This window comes from Diceros bicornis, chromosome 8 (genome assembly GCF_020826845.1).
Source record: "Diceros bicornis minor isolate mBicDic1 chromosome 8, mDicBic1.mat.cur, whole genome shotgun sequence".
NCBI lineage: Eukaryota > Metazoa > Chordata > Mammalia > Perissodactyla > Rhinocerotidae > Diceros > Diceros bicornis.
In genome coordinates, this window is record NC_080747.1 from 7,824,567 (window position 1) to 7,842,593 (window position 18,027).

Genomic DNA, 18,027 nt, shown 5'->3' on the forward strand with positions numbered 1-18,027 from the left:
GTGAAAATTAAACTCAGTGAGACAACGCTCATACGTTCCTCAGCACATGATTCCCCTCCTCTGTTTTATCTCTAGTTCGTGTTCCTCTTCCTATCTTAGGGGTAATGTTCCATGACTTCTTTCATCCTTGACCTAATAGTTGTCTTAATACCTGTCCTCTGCTTGGGTTTTAACTACATGTTGACCTTGACCTCTCCCTTCATATTCCACAGTCACATAATCAACCCCAGCATGGATATTTTCCCATGGAGTAGATTTCTGTTGCTTTGGCCTGTCCATCAGACAAACCTCCTCTTTTGGTAATGGGACTCCTTCTCATTTGAGGGAATTCCCTGACCCTACGTCCTTCCACCAGAGGGAAGGACACATAATCCACAATCACTGTTCAAAGTATCTCCTCCCCTCCACTCGGTGATTTTCCAGGGGCAGACATGCGACCCCAGTGAGAGCTGTTTAGAGTTCCTTTCCAGGAGCTGACGTGGTTGTTAAAAAACAAGGGGTGTCTTCAGCCGTGTTGATGAGTGGACAACACAGCCTGGAGTTGTCAACCATTACCACCACCATAAAGAGCCCAAGAGTGAGATAACAGAGGAAATTCAATCTGAGAGATCAAAAGAAAGATTATTTGTAACTTTGGTTGAATCCCTGAATCTATCTGTGGCAGATATAACCATGAGGCATTTCAAAACCAACTCAAATCAGCTTACACGAAAATGGGAAATAGCTTATATTATTAGGAATCCATTGCATTAAAGTAGACTCATGGTCTCAGGCCATAGAGACCCAACAAGTTGACTCATCCTCCCAAACGCTTCTTCTCCTTGTGTTCTTGTTTCAGTTGGAGACACCAATATCCACCCAGTCATTCCAAACAAAGACCTGGAGTCATCCTAACTACTCCTGCTTCATCATCTTTATGCCCATTAGATCAACCAGTTCTGTTGTTCTCACCTCTCCACTATTTCTCCAATCACCCCACTTTTCTCCATCTCAATGCCCACCACCTTGTTTAGAGACCCACCACTTTCTGTCTGGATTACCATTAGAGTTTCCTAACTAGACTTTTTGCTCTGGTCTTTTCATACTACTGTGGTGGGACCAAAGAGAATGGATTTATGTAAAACACATATGACCATGGCATTTCTCTGCTTAAAACCCTTTGAGATTCTGTTACCCCAGAATAACATCCAGTTCTTCTCATGGTACATAAAATCTTCCATGTAATGTTTAACTATGCTCTGCTTCCCACATTACCGTCCAGAAACAACACTCTTTGTAGTTACCCATGGTCAGTACACTGTAACCCACCTCTGTGCCTTTACTCATCACATTGCAAAGGCATTATAGCTTGTCTCTATTAAAAATTATGCTTTGGAATGATACTGACCTGAGTTTGAATCCTCGTTTGGTGTGGATCGACTATTACTTAGGCAAGCTACTTATCTTCTCTAACCTCAGTTGTCTCATTTGAAAAATAAGGATGCTAATATTTGCTGTTTCATGAGCACGTTGCCACAAGAATTTAAAGGTGCTGAAACCAATTCCAATGTGTGTGTGCTGGAAGGGGGTTTGTTTCTGCACCAACAAAAATTCTCTGGACTCCATCTGGGTGTCCTACAATTCAGCTCAATTCTTACACTATCTACCTGGAGATAGTATCAGATTCCACATGTTATTGGGCTCAGTCCTACAAGAATGTCCCTCCTACTTCAGATACCAATTGCAAGCCCAGATTGTCACCTGTGCTTCTGACCAACCAGCTGTAGATTGGAGGTTCCAATGACCCCCTCCTTGGGTTTGATTAATTTGCTAGAGTGGCTCACACAACTCAGAGAAACATTTTACCTACTAGATTATTGGTTTATTATACAAAGATATAACTCAGGAACAGCTGGATAGAAGAGATGCACAGGGCAAGGCATGAGGAAAGGACGTGGAGCTTCCATGCCCTCTCCAGGTACACCACTCCCTGCAAATTTCCATGTGTTCACCAACTCAGAAGCTTTTCTAACCCCATCTTCTTGGGTTTTTATGGAGGCTTCATTACCTAGGCATGATTGATTGGCAATTGAACTCAATATCCAGCCCCTCTCCCTTCCCCAGAGGTCAGGGGTGGGACTGAAAGTTCTAACCCTCCAATCACACAATTGGTTCCTCTGGCAACCAGCCCCCATCTTTAGGTGAGGTCCAAAGTCACCTCAACAACATAAAAAAAAAAAAAAAACAGCAAAACTTTGATTGCTCTCATCACTTAGGAAATTCCAAGAGTTTTAGGAGCTCTGTGCCAGAGACAGGATGAAGACCAAATATATATTTATTATAAATCACAATATCGCAGAGTTCAAATGAATTTAATGAAAAGCAGGTAGCACAGCACTGGAAGGCAATAAGATTTGGCAGGCGTTAGACATTATTTCCTCTGTCTAGAATTCTCTCAGTGCTGAGTTTGTCCCATTACTCCCTTTGCTTGGCTCACTGCTGCTCAACCTTTGACTCAGCTCAGATATCATCTCTTTCAGTAGGCTCTCCAAGACCCCTGGGCTGGGGATCAGGGAGCGGCTTCTTCTGAGTTACCTGGGACCATGTCTATCACTGCTCTTATGTGCTATATCATCCGACTCACCTTCTCATCTGAGCTCCTTGAGGCCTGACGTGGTGTCTTGATCTTGGCATCTCGAGTTCCTAACAATTTTTGGATTGAGTTGAATAGAAATGTTAGTTATCTTCCTCCTCAGCCTCTGACAGAGAGCATGAGAACTGAGCAACAACCATATTAATTTCTTTGGATCCTTTCGCTTGCTTTTTTCATTTGTTTTCCCAATACATGTAATTTAGAGCTATTATACTTGTCTGCTTCTATCCTGTTAGGCTCGACGGGTGACATATCGGGAGAGACAGGGCTTGTGAGTGCCAATGAATAGAAATAACTTGACATTCTCTTTTCCTTCCAACAAAAGTGGCTTTTTTCTTATGGTTCGTTGGCCTTGGAATGATGGATTGTGAAAATTGAATCAACATCTCTCTTTATTACAGCACATTTACTAGGCCCAGCCAAAAGTTCTAAAGCTTTCTGCAAAAAAGCGAGTCTAGGGGAATGTTAACGACTGGTTCCTGCCAGCCGCTCTGCCTTCCATCCCCACCCTCCACCCTCCATGAATGGATGGTCCACACACAGCGTAATGGATGGTAATTACCACGTCTAGAAATTACTGAACTGGCACTAGAATGCCCAGGGAAAAAGGCTCGTGGGCTTAGTTTGTTTCATGAAGCAGAGCTCTGAAACCTGCTTGGTTTTGTAATGAGAAAAGCAGTGGGTTTGGAAATGAGTTTGAATGGCTGTCTAACTCTTTTATAGATGACAAGACCAGGACTCAGGCAGGTTAAATCATCTTCCCAGGTTGCCCAGCTAGTAAGTGTTAATATTTATTTCCCATAAGGGCTGTTGGGAGGAGAAAATTATAGAAGGTATGTGTAATACCTAGCAGAGTGCTAGCACCCAGGAGAACCTAACACTTTTGCACAACTAGTAACTGGAAAGATTGGTCCTAAAATGTTCCTGATAGTTCCCTTTTCAGATTTTAAGTGTGTCCTCTACAATGGATGTCCTGTCATTCTTACCTCCATTTCTCACATTTTCTTATGTAGAAGGGATTTCCTGCTCCATTCCCAGAAGTAGATGAGGAACACTTCCAGCTCTCTTCCCATGACCTCCACTCTTGCCCAGAGGAGGAAGAGAGGCAGTGTTGTCGTGCTTAGGCTTGGCTGACCACCTTGATGTTCCTTCTCTCCTGGATTCACCTTGCCCACAGGATGCATGCTCTTTGCTGCTTCCTCTGTGGGGCATTTACAGGGGTAGACTGGTCCTGTAAGAGAAGACTATCTTCATCCAATAGGGTCAGTGACTGGGCGTCAGGTCTCTATATCAATGTTAAATATTAGGAGGCCCATTATGACCACACATGTGAACTGCATCCTCCAATCTAGTTGTGTCAGCAATGAAGTTGACATGTTTAACTCTGTCAGATTTATGCGTCATCTCTCCGTTGACTCCAAATTTGGGAGTGGATAAAAGGCCTTTTAGAAAGGCCAATTAATATTAATATCTTGATCCAATGGCCATGGACTTTGAGATGCACATTCTGGTGGCTGGGAATAAAAGTAATAAGGAGCAAGATCAAGGCTTTGGGTTTAGCTGGCCATGATACCTCGTATATATATATTTTTTTATTTATTGATGTTTTAATGGTTTTTAACATTGTGAAATTTTGGGTTGTACATTTTTGTTTGTCCATCACCATATATATGACTCTCTTCACCCCTTGTGCCCACTCCCCACCCCCACTGCCCCTGGTAACCACAGTCCAGTTTTCTCTGTCCATGTGTTGGTTTATATTCCACATATGAGTGAGATCATACAGTGTTTGTCTTTCTTTTTCTGGCTTATTTCACTTAACATAATACGCTCCAGGCCCATCCATGTTGTTGCAAATGGGACGATTTTGTCTTTTTTTATGACTGAGTAGTATTCCATTGTATATATATACACCACATTTTCTTAATCCCATCGTCAGTCGACGGACACTTAGGTTGCTTCCACTTCTTGGCCATGGTGAATAATGCTGCAATGAACATAGGGGTGCATAAGCCTCTTTGGATTGTTGATTTCAGGATACCTCATATTTTAATACAATAGCAGTTGGTGGGACAGAGCTTATTTCTCTAGTGTTCCCAAGCAAACAGCTGTTTTTATTTGATCAGTTTTTATTTGATTAGGACTTAGTAAGCAGGAGCTCTGTGAGGATCTATGGCTGAGGTTAACGTGTTCCAGGCACATGCAGCCATTGCCTTGGCAAAGTGAGGCTGAGGCAGATTATGGGAGAAGAAGGGGGCTTTCGTTAAGTCTCCTTTCCTATGTGGCCAACTAGACATTGATGGATGTCCCTGTTTTAACTGTTTCTTAGCCAAATCTGCAGGCCAAAACTTTAATCTGAAAAGACAGCTATAATTCATGTGGGGCTGAGAGCATTCTTGTAGGCTTCATGTAAGTCACATGAAGTTAGCCCTAGACCAGCTGCCCCAAATTCAGTTCCTCCTTATACTGTTTAGAATTGTGTTCAGAGCCAAGGGTGGGAACCGGTCAGGTAGCTAAGGAAATAACAATCAAATGTAACGTAAGGACTTTGTTTAGATCTTAATTTGAACAATGTGTTTTGAGACTATTGAGGATATTTGAGTGTAGACTAGAGTTATTCATATAAATACCAAGGAGTTATTTATAATCTTGTTAGGTGTAATAATAATCCTCTGATTTATGTAAGAAAATGCCCAGTTTTTAAAGAGATGCCTACTGAACTCTGTAGGGATGACATGACATGTTTGCTATTAATTTTAAGAAGCAATACTTTGGGTGGCAGGTCTTTAGATCAATGTGAAATATTAGGAAGCCCACTATGACCACACATATAGGCTGTATTTTGTTAGGTTTAATAACAGTATCAATAATAAATCAATTAAATGGGATACAGGATTCAATGATTCACTTCATTAACAGTCCCAAGGAAAAAAAGCATATGATCCTCTTAATGTGGAAAAGCCATTTGAAAAATATTCAAAAACCATTCCTGAAAAGTAATTAGATAGTAGATGTTAAAGTTTATTATCAAGGTTCAATAATTAAGAGTGCAATACAGGAGAAAAAACTCATATCAATGGTATAGAATAGTATGTTCACACGTAAAACATATACATATGGAAATATAGTAGATTATGACATATAGTAAGTATCATTACATTCCAATTTCTCAGGCCAAAGTCACCAGCTTGGTTGAGAGTGAAACATTGAAAAAAACTGATACTGTCACTAGTACTGTTTATTATTGTTCTGAATGTACCAGGAAAAGCATTAAACAGAAAAATGAAAATAAGAATACAAATAAGAAAGAATTGTGTAAAATTATTTGCCATAATTATTTCTAAATCTTTATACTAATTTTCCATGGATTTTCTTGGGATCAGCCATGTCATATACCAATACTAACCCCAGAAATGTGGCTAGTTGCAACTTTACTATACAGAAATTAGTAGAGTTCAAAAAAAAAAAAAGATATGCAAATAAGAAACAGTTAAAATACAGTGGAAGAAAAGATCATATTTAGATTACTAGGATAAAGAATTAAACACATAGGAATAAGCCTAAGAAATGTACAGGACCTATATGAAAAAACCTTAATATTGAGACTTTCTATCGAAGAACAAAAGGGCCTACCATCTTTCATTTTTCTCAGCATATTGAAAACTGTTTGTTTTAAAGGCCAGATTGTAGACTAAAAGTTCCAAAAGTAGATACCAGAGAAAATACACACTGTGCACAACATGTATGTTGTGGATTGAACTGTGTCCCCCAAAAAGATATTTTCAAGTCCCAAGCCCAGGAACCTAGGAGTGAGACTTTATTTGGGAGTAGGGTCTCTGTAGATGTAATCAGTTAAGATGAAGCCATGCTGGATGAGGGTGGGCCCCATCCAATATGACTGGTGTCCTTCAGAGGAGAGGGAAATTCGGACACAAAGACACAGGAGAGAAGGCCATGTGAAGACTGAGACAGAGGTTGAAGTCATGAATCTACAAGCCAAGGAACACCCAAGATTGCTGGCAACCACCAGAAGCTAGAGAGACGAGGTAAGACTCTTCCCTAGAGACTTTGGAGAGAGAATGGCGCTGCCAACTTCCTGATTTTGGATTTTTAGCTTCCAGCACTGTGAGAGAATGTATTTCTGCTGTTCTCCGCTGCTCAGTTTGTGGTACTTTGTTATGGCAGCCCTAGGAAACTAACGCATGCACAAACACACCCACACACCTGAAATGAAATTATCTTTAATTTTTAAAATGCCTGATTACTTTCATTTTGTGTTGCCAACTACAAAAGAGCAATAAGTCAAATAGAAGCAAAAGCACTCAAAGAAGGATTACAGTTCAAGCAAACAAGTTCTTTAGGCAAAGAACTTGACCACTGAGTGAACTAGATGTAGGTTGATGTCTCCACTGCAGCCCAAGGAGGCACCAGGTCACGTTGAGGGTAATAGGCCTGCCCCAACTTTTTCAATCCTTGTACAAACACCAAATGGAGGCTCAGATACATGTGTGCAAGTATTCTCAAGTCCTTTACTTAATAATTGGCTAGCTTGATTCATGTGTTCTATCCCTGTACTTTGACAAGTAGATTCTCATATCAAGAAAATCAAAAAATATGTGAAAACTTATGGCTTTATATGACTGAATGCCAGCAAAATATCAAAGATGACCACATTTAATTATGCACGTCTCTGTTTCTGCTGATGGGCTGGCAATGTTTAGATGAGTAATAAATTAAACATATACATGACTTATAAATGATTAATTACCATTCCATACTATCTTGCCTTCAATGCAGCTAAATCACTAGTTATGTTTTTATAATTATGATTTTTACATAGTTTGTATTCTATTGACAGAAATGACCTAAACATATTAAAATATAAAAAATAATTTTTCACATATTTTCAAATAAAGTTAAAAAATATTAACATTATCTATAAAAATTAAATGGAAAGTAAAAATACGAATATAAAATTTTAATTTTAAGTTACTTAAATGCATAAATATATTTAAAAATATAATTTAATGACATTAACGTTTTTTATAAAAATAAAACTAACTGAAAATCTAATATTTCACATCCATTCAGTCTCCAAAGCACAGAATTGGTACCATGCGTCACACACATTACATCTAGATCCACATATGTAAAAATATAGGAACAAAATGAATTGTATGTTGGGAAATGTTTCTCAGACACCACCTGTAACTATAAATACCACGGTAATTTGTGGTATTTATAGTTTTGTGGTATTTATAGTCCTCTGGCACCACATGTATAATGAAAAGCAATAAAATGTATGTTCTACAATACTAGGAACTGGTTGTTTGTTAGGAAAGAATTTATTGCATTCATGCTTGCTGAGCAGAAGGATTTGACAAGTTATTTTCTCGTATCTAAGCGCGTCCACAGCTCAAATAGCCCCATACCCTGTTGAATAGTCTCTGCAGCAGCACAGCCCACAGAGCTGGCATTCAGACATAGTCATCTTTGTTCTTAGAACATCAAACAGGAGACGAGAGGTGCTTCTCTGGGCCTGAATGGTGTCGGTCATGAGAATGGATGTTTCGAGTTATGGGTTACTCTCTGCCAGCTCTGATCCCAACTGAGGTTCCCGGGCGTTCTTGAAATAAATTCATTTAAATCAACTGTGTGTTTGTGATATTTGAGGCTCTCCAAAGTGTAGGACCTAGGGGAGGAGCGCTCTTGTCTGGTTCTGAAGATGGTACTGGTGGAGTTGGGAGGATATATAGGCCTACAGGAGAGCAACCAGCTGGGTGGTGGTTGCTTGCAGTCACCCAGATGAGAGACCCAAGGTCCTGGGGTAATAAGGAAGAGGATGGAGAAGTCTTTACTGTTATTCATTCCAGGTACCGGTCCTGAGTGAGGTCATTTGATCTGAATTCATGCCTCTACAGAAACACAGGCAACCCAGTGAACACATCTTGTACCTAGGTTTGAGACCTCTTTAGTTTGGGATCCAGGATGATTCTTTACCCCAACCGAGACCAGCTGGTAATTTAGCCCATGCTGGGAGAGTAAAAAATAATTCTTTGTCCTTATGAGCAGTCTCTTTGGGCCCTACTACTTCTTTAAACAAGACTCAGTACTTCAACACCTCACAGGGGCTGCCTCAGCTCCAGACTGCCTGAGCAAGAAATGAGAACTTACTGGACATTTTTGCGGTTAGCAGGGAAGAGGTTTACAACCTAAGTAACCTGACAAACTTCACACAAACTCCCTTTAAGTCTTTCTATTCTTTCCTCTCAAATTCTCTCCCAATATCAGCCATCTTCTCTCCTCTTCCTTGGCATCAAGCCCTCCTCTCCTCCACTCTCCACATAAGGCGGCTCAACACCGCCCCCCCACCCCCACCCCCACCCCCCGCCCCCGACAACATCTCCCCCTAGTCTCGCCATAGCCCTTTCTATGTAGAGCGATTTGTATCCCCTTGGGCTCTGGTTTGCACCTGCCCAGTCATCACTCTGTCCAGCACACAAAGGAATTTCCCTGGGATTCATGAAAAGATAGAGAGTGGGGTAAATAAAAAGAGGGCTTTCAGACAGACTTGCAGGATACTCGGATTCTTGTCGAGGGGGATTCTCCATCCCTCCATCTTTTGCCTGATGCAAATTGGGAACAATGAAGCCAGAGCAGGAGACGCAGGAAACTGGATTCCAAGTTTGGTCGTAGGCTCTTACCCAGAGGAGAACTGAGCTAAAGGAACGGCATTTGTGTAGCCAGCCCACTTTCTCAAACTCCTTCTCCTCATGCTCATGTGTGTTCTGGAGTTCATCTCACAGGGGCACCTGAGAAGTGATGCTTAGATCACTGTAGGTGGTCATTTAGTTAGACCACACTAACTGAATTCTGTCACTGAACAACTTTCTCCAAGAGTTTAACCATTTGGTTTTGTGTTTGAGCCAATTCTCCCCTAATCCACAGGTCCTGTATTCATGGGGAAGAACAAGCAAGGAAAAGTATTTTGTGGGCTAGAGGTGAAGGATTATATGGAATGTTAGCGTATCTCCAACCACATTGTAATGAAAGCTGCATAGAGAGCTGGATGACCTTGTATGGTTTTAATTCCCTCCTGGCAGCTGAGAGAGCAGTTAGTTTGAAACACACTTCAATATCAATGTCTTCATTGCATCAGGTATTCTTACGTCAAATGATCTGCCATTAAGATCTGGAAATAAGTGCATATACTTTGAGAGAGAAAGTTTATCCACAGAAAATCTTTGTTGAAAGAATAAATCTACCACATAGCAGCCAAGTAGAATACTGTCTGTTTTCCAAACATTTAATCACTTTTCCACCACTGGGCATTTTTCATGCTGTTCCTTCTATCTAGAATGTTCTCCACAAACTCTACCTTTTGTTAAAAATTCATCTCAGCCATTATATCCTCTCAGCACTTCCTTCTCATTCCTGGTGAAAATTGTTTCCACATTCCTCCACTCAACTGGAGGTAAGAAGAGAGTGGGTTTCTCTCTCTGTGTCCTCTGGCAAGTCCTCTCTCTCTAACTGACCTACATGTTGGCGATCCTCTCTCAGGGTGCTTTCTCTGGACCTTGCACAGGTATGCACTTCAGGACCTGCTCATAAGGACTCTCAAACATCCGTAAAAATTAAGTGATGGCAAATGAGTCCCCTTCAGGAAAACAATGGATAAATACTGTTTATTGAAAGAATAAATGAGTCACCAACTCCCTGACATCACAGTTTTGCAGCCTTTTGCAGAGGCCCTCTGCCAACTAACCTACGTGCCTGGACCAGGCGCTAAGAGACCGGACCATGGCTCAGTATCAGTCCTTGCGTGGCCATAGATTCATAGTGGAAGTCTAGGCCTGGATAATGAGAAAAAGTGAAAGAGTAGCAACACATTTTCATTTAATGAGTTGGAAATGCCTAATGAGCTGTGAGAGGGATTAACGCAAAGAGTGGTTTGTTTAGCATCGCTTTTAATGCCCTGAGAATAATAATTACGAACTACTTGGATGCTTCCAAATTCCCTTTTCACTGTAAATTTAAACAAGAACAAAAACATGATACCAAGAGAATTGACAAGTGGACCCCAAATCGCACAATGGAAGCACATTTGGAAAATAAAAGCTAATGAAATTATGAAGTGTAAACATGGACTAAAAGAGGAATTAAACTGCGTCAAGGATCTTGGAGATCAACTTAGCCAGCCCCCTCATATTACAGACGGGATACCGGAGAGTGAGAGTGAGGAAGGACTTGTGAAAGTTAGACAGCTAATGTGAGAGATGGGAGGAAACCCATCTCGGAGGGTAAACTAAAAGGAGAACATAATTGCCTCAAACTTGGTTCCCGTGGGCACAAAAGCAGCCTCACTAACAAGCCCATGTAATGATAAGTGACTCACCCAGTTAACACAGCACAGAGGTTTGAGATGAAGATCATCAAGTGGAATACTTAGTTGCATGGCCCCGGATCCATCGTTAGCTCCCCTGGACCACATTAATTAGAACTCCATGGAGTATGGTGTTCCAGCACTGGTGGGGTCTGCAGCAGAGTTAACCCTCGTCGTGAAATTTCTTCTTTTTGTCAAAAGGGAAAACCCAGAAGGCACGTTCCTGGGCTCCTTCCCTGGAACCAGAGGAGGTGGAGGAAGAAGAAGACTGGGGACTCTTGGGGAGAGGGGATAGTGTACCAGAAAGGAGACAAGGGCCATCCTTCGCAGACAGGCCAAGCCACTTGCTCTGGGCACTCAGTTCACAAGCCGTTAATCTTTCTGAAACATGTAATATCCCTCTTTTATAGCTAGTGAAACAGTGGCTCATAGAGTTTTGCCAAGTGCCCAGGAAATGATTGAGTGAGTGGCCAGAGGAAAACTCTTTTCGTGTGTCTAGCTGTTGATAGGGTCAGGGCCATGCCTGGGTTTCCTGGATCCTGGTGCAGTTCTCTTTCTTCTAGAAGGTGGTATGTAGCACTGGAAAAATGTAATTTATGAACAGTACACCAAGGGATATCAGCAGGGAGAAGGATACAGGGGGTGAGACATGACCCTGCCCATAAATTTGTTCATTGTGGGGAGAACCAGCCTAGGAGTCTTGTCCTTGATGCTCCCTGTATTGGGAATGGCCTAACTCTGGGTATTTGTGTACCTCATTATTTGCTTTTCTTTTTTTCTATATCTCTGCTCAAATGTCACCTCCTCCGAGAGCCCCTCCCTGAGCAACATATGTAAAATAATTCACCTTCTCCTCCCTGGTCACTCTGCCAACATTACCCTGTTCTAATTTCAGGTGGAGATCTGCTATGAAGAAAGACAAATTAAGTAAACAAATAAATGCATTTACTGCCTGTCTCTACCAATAGGATGTAAGCTCCATGAGGGTATGGATTTTTCCTGTCTCCTTCACAGTGTTCAACAATGCTTGGGACACAGCAGACACTGAATAAGTAGGCTTGTATTGATTAACGAGTGAGTGAACATTGAAATCTGCTCGTTGGATTTAGAGACCTAAACCGAGCTCCCTTGGAGCTATTTCTCACAGCTCCCACACTCATTCTTCTCCCTTTGTCCATGACATCATTTCTCTCCTGGTTTCCTTTCAGTGCTTTGGTTGCTGTTCCTCAACCTCCTTGCTGGATTTATTTCCTTACCTGCCTTGAATAACTATGATCAGTGCTTTACATACTCACCCCCATTTAATAATGCTATCTGCACTCGCAAGGTTATATAAGAGATTACCCTGATTTTACCCACAAGGGAATGGCTCACGTTGTTTGAACCATCTAAGCCTCAAAGTCACAAAACCACTAACTGGCTGGCAAGGCTCAAGTCATGACAGTGTTTGCAGCACTTTCTTGGGTTGCTATGAGGATCAAACAAGTCAACACACATCAAGTTCTTAGCACAGTGACTGGAACATTAGAGACCTGATCAGTGTTACCTCTGTGATTATCATTGTTGGGCAGGGCTGGGGGCGTGCCTCAGAATGGACTCTGGCAGGAGATGGATGACATATTTAAGGGTACGACCAAGGAGATTTGGCTAAAGGAGCAAGGGAACAAGGTGATACCAGAGCTCAGAGAGGTGCAGGTGTAGGAGGGCCTCTAACCAACGCTCATTCACCTCAGCCCCTTCAAAGGCCCCCAAGAGTGTATCTAGCAATGTGTTCATGTGGTCACACGTTTTTGTAAATTTTTCAAGAGTGAGATATTTAACCCACAATTGGATAAAATCTGTCTCTTCTTACTTGAGAACTTTGCCTTCATCACGTTTCCCTGCTGTTGGGTGGTTTAGGAGTATTTTGAATGTAGCTAAGGAGATGTTGCGTTTAGGATACGTTTAATTTGTGAATTGCATAAATATATCTCCCCAAACCCAGTCACTTAAATGGACAATTATTGTCAGTGTTGCTGTGTGGGAACGGCCACCAGGAGAAGTCCTGGTACCTTCTATGACAACTCGCCCAAGTATTGTGACATGAAGTCGCAAGATACCCATATTGCCATACAGATGTGTCGTGTGGACCCTAGCCACCAGAAGTATGTGGGTAGTGAAGGGGAAAGAAGGAATTTGAAGTGTGCAAAGCCAGAAGCTAGTCTGTGGAAAATTCTCCCAGTCAACAGATGTATGAAATTGTAAGCAGAAGGTCGAGTTTGTATTGACCCCTTGGTCAAAACAGAAATATTCTCTGAGCAGAAAAAAATTCTATTTCACTATATTCCCATAAAAAAAAGTTTGGCATGTTAATAATGCAGCGATGACAGTGTTCAAGCAGCTAAAAAAAAAAAAAAAAAAAACTGAATTTTCTTTCCTCTATTGAAAATGTTACAAAGTTGATGAAACTTTTCATGATAATAAAGAGAAGCAGATAAAATGTACAGAAAAGGTATTACTTCGGTGGGTATGGATTTTGTGAAGTTTGTGTGATTTGTAACATTTAATTTTGAAGGTTGTGATTTCTCTTCTCATTCTAAATAGATATTCATTTTATACCTAAGGAGGGTCCAAAACCTGTGTCAATTTCTACCCTGCAAAACTAGTTCTGCCTTGGCTGTGGCCTTCAGTAGGGAAACAGGCATTTCTAGAGGGGGACTCGGCAATGGGCGAGCTGGAGGAATATATCCCCTGACCACCTCATCCTGTGACCCAAGCCGAAGCCAGAGGATAAGGGAGCCAGTTAACTTCAGGCCAAACAGAACGTTCCCACCACAGTGGAAACCTCACACTGCCGCGGAGGGTCTTCCACTAGAACAGCGCTCAACGGCACTCTTCGCTGCCCACTCCCGCGCACTCCTCCCCACTCGGAAAGGAATGACTTGTGCAATTAGTGAGCTTGGGAGAAGGAATAAAGTGTAGAGTGGTCAGCTGTCACTTGGTTCTCCGTCATTGGTACCTGCCTCCCCGCAGAGGGGTGAGTCCTGCGCACTCTTACGCTGAGTTATCCAGCTGCGCCGTGAACGTGAACCCGGAGCGTGTCTGCCTAATCCGGGGGCGACACAGCAGGAAGGTCCATTGAGAACGTGGTTTAGAGGTGCTGAAATAAGGCCTCTTCCCGCTCTACCTGATGATGATAATAATAATAGTAATAATAAATAGCACTGTTATTTTGATCTAGTCCAACCCCCACATTTTACAGGTTAAAAATGTATTTTGCTCTTAAAATAAATGTTCTATTAAAATATTATGGCTAAGCTTTTTATTATTTTTAGCTTTCCTTCAAATCACAGTTCTAACTATATTTGAACATGCAGAGAACTTCCAGTTTTAGAGAACGTTTGTGTGAATTACTGGCAAATATAACTGCCAACAGTGATCTTCTTTTATTTGTGAAACCTCTGAGTTTTAAATCATAAGTTCCTTTTACGGATTTCTTAGTGAAATTTCTACCAAAATGAATAAAGACTGGAAAGAAGAACTTTCTTTTCCCTCTAAATAGAATATGCAACCCTTTAAAAACAGGGCTTTGTGTAATATTGAGGCAGGAAGAAATGAAGTGACTTGCAGGTTTATGATGTCTAAACAAAGGGCAAGGATTAAATTACTTTTCCAAAGGGTCAGATTTCTCCTGTTCCTCGAGAAAGTGTGGAGACAAATTAAAAACAGCAACAACAGCTACAAGGAGGACAGATTCTGGCTGGAGTGTGGAGTGGGGGATGGTGACTCGACTGCCACCTGCTTGGTCCTAAAGCACCTGCCTGAACTCCCTAGCGACTTTTAAAACCATGAGACCAGCTTAGGGATCTCCAGGGGCCCTCCCACATGGCAGCTGGTTCTAGGAGTTCATTATAAGTTATTATTCAAAACCTCTAGGTGATTCACGTGCTTGCTTCGAATTACCTTATTGGGAGCCTCCAGGACCCAAATCCTCAGGGATGACCTGGGAGGGATTTGGAGGAGTGAGGTTCAGATACCTTAGGATCAGCCTTGTCTGAGTTGCTGAGATGCCAGAGAGCTGGCTACCCCACAGTCTGATTCACTATTTGGCCTTTAGTTTTCCAGACAAGATTGAGGAATTTATGGTTGGATGTATTGCGCTCAAAAGGGTAAATTGCAAAGCTAAGCCTACATTTGCTTTCTGTGTCAGTTCATAGAAATAAGTAATATTTTAATAGCAAGGCTCTAAATGGCTTTCTCTGACAGTTGTTGCTAGTTCTGTTTTTATAAAAGGAACTTTAAGATTTCAAAGCATGGTCCCTGGAACTTTAAGATTTCAAAGATATCAAAGCATGCTGATGCAGCATCAGCATCATCAGACACACGGGATCAGAATGTGTATTTTCATGAGCTCCTTTGTGATTTCTATGTGCAGTAAACCAGTGCTTCTCCAACTTGAGAGTTTAAATCACAAGCTTACTACGTAGGAGGCCCTGAGGAGTCTTGCCCTCAGCCCCAGGGCGGTTTATCTTGTAAACTTGCCACGAAATGACAGCCACCTCAAGCAAGTGTTCAGCTTTCAAGGTGAGTCCTGCTCTTCAGCGACTGGACCGCAACAGCATCTTGGCTCGATTCTTTTCAACCCTGGATTTCTCTCTCTGACTCAGGCCCAACTTGTCCAGCCTGAGGACACTCTTCTCAATTCCCCACTGTCTTCCTTTCTGCTCGCCCCTGCCTACCCTGCACCTGTGGTTGCATTACCATTAATTATAGCCTATGGCTCCACACATGCTGCTTTCTCTGATAACATGAAGTACGCCATCTCCCCCACCAGACTGTGAGCACTTTTTTCCCTTTCATTTCCTAAGAGCAATAGCAATGCCATGGCAACATCTGATCCCTAACCTCGAATGGGGGTGGGGTTGATGAGCGAACCGGAGCAGGTGTTCTCTAGAAAGGAAACAATTAGCCAGATGAAGGGAGAAATGAAGGAGCAGGGTTTTAGGCCAGTGCTTCTCAAACTGTCATATGTATGCAAGTCACTCAGGGATTTGCAGATTCTGATTCAGGAGGTCAGGGATGGGACCAGAGATTCTGTGGTTCTTACAAGATATCAGATGATGCTGATGCTACTGGTCTAAGGACCACACATTGAGTAGAAAGTTCCAGGCAACATGAGGGCAAGGATCTTGCTATTATATTCACTGCTATATCAAGATAGAGTATGTCTGCCCCAGAAAAGATGTTTAATAGATTAGTAAATAAATACTTCTTGAATCAAATACTTAGTATCTAAGACACCACACTGGGTGCTTGAATTCTCATAATAATACTGCAAGATATAAAATATGTTAGTTTTGGCTGTAAACCTGGAGCTACTGCTATATGCACTGAGGCACAGAGAGGTTGAGTTACTTGATCAAAGTCACACAGTTATTGTGGCAAGTTGTTGCTTACCAAATATTCCATGTGCTCTCCCACATTTCCTAATCTCTTTTGCAGTTAGTTGAAGCTGTTGAACTAATTCCAACCAATGGACCGCTGGGGACATGGCATGTGTCAGCTCCTAGCTGAGGCAATTAAGAGCCAGCCCTCTCTTCTCCTCCACCCCTCTCTTCTCTATTTTGTACTCTGCCATTTGAAACATACGGTCCCCAAGGTAAGGGTAAGGGGGATGCTGCCCAACCTGCAGTGGGATTCACACGAGGATACAGAACTCATTGCTGAATTTAAACCATTGCAAATCTGAGTTTGTTATCAGATTATTCTGACTAGTATGGATTCGGTGTTGCTGTTAGACAACCCTCTGTATAATGGGCTTTTTGTCTGGGACCCCAGGTGCCCTAAGGGTGAGCATACCCTCAGTACAGTCTAGATTAGGCATGCCACAGTACGGCCAATGGGTTGAGCCCAGATAATGTTGGCACTGGGGCTGTGAAAAGTGAATGACCAGTGCCCTGAGAAACTTCTGAAGACATGGAGGCTTTAACAATGGCAGCACAGTGACAGTCCTCTGCAACTCAGTCGAGGTTCATTCTCTGACAAGCACCATTCGCTTTCTCGCTCTGTCCTTTGTCCATATAGAGGCATGTCTTCAAGCATGGTGGGGAGGAGGAAAACCATGCTTTTAGAGGTCTTATGGGCTGCACTCATGAACTGAATGAAATCTTTTAGAAATTATTAATTCACACGTACTCAAGTGATTGCCTTTACGACCTCATTGACTCATTCAGTGGATGGGGATGTTGTTTATGCACATGATGGGATACGGATTTGTGTGTCCCCCAAAACAATGTAAGATGCAACATCCTACTTGATGTAAACATCAAAAGGACATGACTATTGTTTATGTGTTTTTAGGGACATGGAACTGAACAGGATAGAGTAGCACAACTGACTTAATAAGAAATAGAATACCTGAAAAAATAAGATTATAGAAATCAAATCAGTGTTTGTGACTTTCCAGCCTCCCCCTCCCCCATCCATGTTTCTCCTTCTCTGCTAAAGATGCCCGTCCAAGGTGTTTCAACTGGTGAGGTGGCCTAACTTCAAGGACCCGCTGATCTCCACTCTCTGAAACAATTCCCATCAAATGGAGAAAGAAAGTGACTCCATCCTTTCTATGAGAGTAGTGTATCTGGTAATAAAAAGGAATAGAGATGGTACAAAAAGAGGAAACTACAGACCAATATCACTTACATAAACATTCTAATATTGAATCTGTAAACTCAGCAGTATATACATATAAACAGATCATGACAGCGTAAAGTTTATTCCGGGAATGTAAGGAAGATTTAATATGAGAAAAATTTATTCAGGTAATACACTACATTAAGATTTTAAAAGAAAAAATAAATATGTTATATAATAAATGTAGTTATGAAAAAAATCTAAGCAACTTATGGATGGAAGGGAATTGTCTTAAGCTGATAAAATGTATCTTCCAAAAATCTATGGCAAAAATGATGCTTAAATGAAAGGGTGAAACTCTAAGGAAACTTTTGTCTATTCCAATATTAATTTCTTTTCAGTT